Source organism: Labeo rohita, unplaced genomic scaffold (genome assembly GCF_022985175.1).
Source record: "Labeo rohita strain BAU-BD-2019 unplaced genomic scaffold, IGBB_LRoh.1.0 scaffold_2764, whole genome shotgun sequence".
NCBI lineage: Eukaryota > Metazoa > Chordata > Actinopteri > Cypriniformes > Cyprinidae > Labeo > Labeo rohita.
This window is the reverse complement of record NW_026129061.1, coordinates 1-5,336: the sequence shown is the minus strand read 5'-3', so window position 1 is coordinate 5,336 and position 5,336 is coordinate 1. Positions and strand designations below refer to the sequence as shown.

The window sequence follows — 5,336 nt, the reverse complement described above, 5'->3', positions numbered from 1 at the left end:
ACATTCTAAAGCCTTGAATATCTCTCTAGCATGTATAAATGGATTGTCAGTCTTGACGAATAAATATCTAACATTTTAAATTGTAAGCATTTTACATTTAACAATTGTAAATAAATTGTAAATAAAATACTGGTAGACCTGTACTATAGAGACCAGGGGACCACGTCGCCACAACGTTCCCCATGGGACTAACTAGCGACGTCTGTTGAGGACGTGCCCACGACGTTTCTGGAACGTTAGCCAATATTCTAAAAAATGGAACTTTGCCACGACGTCCTCACAACGTCGCCATAAAGTAATGTCGCGCTGACCAAAGGACGACGAACTGACGACGTCGTCACAACGTACTGTGTTAGCACCCTTTATAAATTATTTGACTCAGCAATAGGAGATTCAGATGCAAACAAAAGACAGACATACGGATGAATTTTAAAACCATTTTATGTAGATAATGAGAAAATGCATTTATGCAAACTGGAGAATTGTATATAATTTTACCAAATAATGTATTAGTATAAACTATTTATTAAAACTGTTTACTTTGATAGAACAAGGAGAGGGTTTCACGCTAAACTAAACTAAAAAATAAAATTCATCAGTACTAGAGAACTATGCGCTGTTTGTTCAAGTAGAGAGAAAGAGCATATGCGACTGATATTAACAGTCGAGAGAGAGAGAGAGAGAGAGAGAGAGAGCGTGCGTAACGTCCTTTTTCAAAAAAAACTCAGAGCTAATGGAAACATCCTAATTATTTTTGTAAGCGGAGGACCTGATCGATTAATTTGTTTTTCAGGCATTCAGGTTTAGGCTGTATATCGAGTGTTTACTGAAGTTCAGAAAAATGATTCACAGCGCATCTTTCTTCTGTCTGTGTTTTTTGCTGTTGAATGGTAAGTTATAAAATCCTTTGTTTTAAGAATTACAAATTAAGAATAGCGAACATTTTTTTATGTTTTACGAAATGTTATGTTAAATATGCAAATGAGATAATACCTAATTAAATCTGCACTAATTTGCAAAAAAATTCTAGAACAAAAATCTGATTATTGAATAAAGCCAGGTTAAGAATTCTTGCCAGAAAAAAAAAAGGGTTTTCACCATTTGTTAGGAATTAAATGTTGCAGAAAATCAGGCAGAAAAAAATCTAATTTTTTCCCCCAGGTGTGTTTGGTGCTGATGCAGATGAAGTGAAGTCAGTATCAGTGACTGAGGGAGATTCTGTCACTCTACACACTGATGTTAAATTACAGAGAGATGATCAGATACTGTGGATGTTTGGACCTCAAGAGACTCGTATAGCTGGAATATATAAGCAGATCATTGATATGTATGACAGTAATGTGATATTTGGAGACAGACTGCAGATGGACAGTCAAACTGGATCTCTGACCATCAGAAACATCAGAACTGAACACACTGGACTTTATAAACTACAGATCATCAGCAACAAAGGAACTTCATACAAGAGATTAATGTTACTGTCTATGGTGAGTAATTTTTGATCCTGATCCAGACTGTGATGATTCTCAAAATTAAAACAGTTTTCTCTAATTCATCTATGATTCATAAGCATTTAATGACAAACCAAAGTGAAAACTTATTTTCTCCTGTTTTGCAAGACAGTTCTCTTATAAGCCTGACTGTTGTTTTATATTTCCTGATGTAAATACTTATGAATAGAAGGAAAAAAGACAATAGTGTTGAAGTTTTAGGTACAGTAATAGTTAGAAAAGCTTTAAAGTCATGTTTAGAAAGAGAAAGAAAAATGAATCATACAGTTTAGACAGATAAATTTATGTTAGAATGAAAGAACAATCATTATACACATAATAAATAATCACATGTCTGTTACATTTTAAAAGCACCAGAACTTAAAGTGAGATTTTCCCACTTTTTAAATAAATAAATAAAAAAATAAATAAAAGTAGCTTTTTTGTTTGCTTTGCATTATGTTTTGTTTTCCAGCTTCGCTGCCCATTCCTGTCATCACCAGTAACCCTTCAAACTGTTTATCATCATCATTATCATCATCAGGATCATCATGTTCACTGCTGTGTTTAGTGTTTAATGTGAGTGATGTGAGTTTCTCCTGGTACAAAGGAAACAGTTTATTGTCCAGCATCAGTGTGTCTGATCTCAGCATCAGTCTCTCTCTACCTCTGGAGGTGGAATATCAGGATAACAACACCTACAGCTGTGTGATCAACAATCCCATCAGAAACCAGACCAAACATCTGGACATCAGTGAATTCTGTCAGACATGTGCAGGTATGTCAGTAGTAATATTAGTGACTATATCAAAATGCTCAGTAGTTTTTGTTAGATGTAAATACTGCAGGGTAACAAATGTTGTGCTGGTTTGTCCTTATGGGCTATTAACTAAAGACTTAAAAGTGTACTCTTTAAAGTGTCTATTCAAATAGTTGAACTCATATTGTCACTTAGACATGAACTGATTCGGTTTTGTTTTGTATTTGATCTTTTCTGTTATATCACGTCAAATATCTTTAGTTTACATTGTCTGTAACTTCATGATGGAGGTTTAGAGATCAATAGCATTCTACAATGTCTTGAGTGAAGTTGTAGAATTCATTTACATGTGTTACTTATTACAGATGTCATTCAGAAGTCACATCGTTTTCCATTGATATCAGTTGTTTTATTGATCCTGGTCATTGCTGTAGCTGCGGGAGTTATATACTTTATATACCGCAGGAACTGGAAACAAGCAACACTAGAGGGCAAGTATGACCTTTCTGCATTAAAATCTAGTGCTCAAAAGATCTAGTGCTGCAATTAATGTTTTTCAACAAAATTACCAGACTTTTAAGTGTTTTAAAGTTTGTAACATATTATTAGAATTAGCACAGTTTAGACTTGAGAAAAATATTTATTACAGCATACACAGTGTTCTGTTCAGCGAAAAACAGTTTTGCTTGCACAGCTAAGTAACAAATGATATAGCTTAATGCTATTGTTAGTGTTCATACTGATTTGTTTTTGAATGATAATTTCCACTGGACGTTATTGTTAGGCCATCTTTAAGACACATTAGTAAGTAGTAATGTCAGGTCAGTGAACTACAATTCACAGTAAGCACCTCAGACTTCAAATATGGCTGCCCTGAACTCCATATCCCAGAATACTTTGCAGCGCTCTAAATCACCTGACTTTTGATTAGATGCAAATACACGCAATTCACACTGATTAGACACCTTATATAAAGAGATTCTCATTTCTACTTGCTTTGTGAAGTATCTACTCTTTATCTGGCATTTTGGATACTTGATGTTCCCCTGATGTTTTTGGACTAAGACGTGCACTATGGAATCTTGCTCTCAGTTTCCTGTTCATCTATTGCCTGACTACTGTCTGCTCTCTTTTGGATTATTTTCTTAGTTTTTTTTTTTTTTTTTTTGGGACTATTTGGATTGCTTTCATCTCAATAAAGCGATCATACCTGAAATTGCATCTGTCTACTGATCCATCCCTGACAAGTAAATTGTAAATACAAATGAAATTTTAAATTCACATTTATTTAGAATTTTTTTTTTTTTCTCTTAAAACAGTGTGTGAAAACACATGGTACTGTTCATATATTGTGTATATATATATATATATATATATATATATATATTTAAGTGTGTTAATTTTATGTTAAATACACAAAGTCAAGTCCCCTTACACTGATCCACATGTGTTTGTAGAACTGACAATCATAGAAGAGAAAAGCATGTCAGAATATACACCGATCACCTATTGCCTACAAATATGAGATCTGCCACAGGTCAGTAAATAGTTCTTATACAAAAAGTTGTTATTTTTATTATTATTATTAGTTACACCATATCCAAAACTGATTCATTTGCAAAGAATGTTTCTCTCTGTCTCTAACAGAAATCATTGTGGGATGTGGGCAGTACCAAGACAACTGTGAACTATCAACACACGGTGACCCAAAGTTCCTGTAGGAAGCATTGAATTACATTGTCTTTTATTTTATATGTTTAAAATTACATTCAATATTGCCAATTTGTTTATGAAACATAATATTGTGTAATGACATAGAAAACCTTTCTCAACAGAGTCTTGCTTATACTTGTTCATCTGTGTCTGTAAAGTCGACTCCGAGTTCATGTAAGTGACACTAGAGGGAGCCAGAGCAGAGCTCGACAACACGTAAAGCTTGAAGAATGTCTTTCTTCTTGAACAATCTGTGCACTCTCCGTCCAAACACATGTTGAGAAGATTATGGCAAAAGTCCTCGGATGGTCAACTATGGCTCCGGTAGATTTTTGTGGATCCGTGCATACTTTAACGGCTGATATTGCCTACAAACCATTGTATTTTGAAGGAAGATACGGTTTAGAACTACAAACACGAATAAAAAGAACTACGAGCATGGTGGTCCATCACATATATTTATATATTATATATTCAGCATATATATATATATATATATATATATATATATTCAGCATTCCCACTACAGCATTAACTGTAGCCATTGGAAATCGCATTAAGATTTACATGTATGTCACAGATATGTTTGCACTGAAGCAGTTGTGCACAAGGGACCTTTTTAAAAAGCAAAATAAACTTGAGATGCATTGTGCCGTTGCAAGAAGCTGTACCTACTATTGGACACACAAGAGCACTTGAGTGTTGGTGTGTATAAAGTGTATTTGTGCTTTTGCTTTGCTCACACGCTCTTGAAAAACTCTCTTACTGCCCTTTGCACCTTACTGAAAACAAAAGTAGTGAGAACACTTCAGAGAACTAATGCACACTTTTATACAAGAATAGTCTGAAAATGAGAGTTGTGTTCAGTGACATTTACTAAGGAATGTTTCTCTTTAATTATGATTGTGTTGATGACACAATTCCTGCCAAAATTAATATGTTTAAAATATACACTATTTTGAGAGGTCTGGTAGCAGATTACAAACAGAGGACCCAGAAAATAGCATTTCAACTTATAGATATGTAAATGACTGAAATAAAAGTTATAAGAAGCATTGTAAGACTACCAGCATTTTGTTTTACATCACTATTGCTGTTTGAGTAAAACTGATGTTTTAAAAAGGTACTGCTTAAAAGGCTGCTAAGATAATAAAAACGTAATGATTCATATTACCCACAGTTTTACTAGCATTACAGATGTTTACCTTTAACCATTCGATGAGAAATTTGAAATAGATGTTGAGTTTTAGCTGAAGAGGAAACAGTGGCCTACCAGAAACCAAGGTGTACACAGAAAAAAAACTTATAGAGATTAACTGAGAGGAACAAGGCTGTTACAGCTTCTCTGTGGTTTAGGGTCATGCATTAGTGCT

General features: G+C 34.1%; 1 pseudogene; it reads left to right on the top strand.

The window, feature by feature from the left end:
* The first annotated feature begins 1,161 nt into the window (after nucleotides 1-1,161).
* Nucleotides 1,162-4,432, top strand: LOC127160012 (signaling lymphocytic activation molecule-like; annotated as a pseudogene).
* Nucleotides 4,433-5,336: the final 904 nt, after the last annotated feature.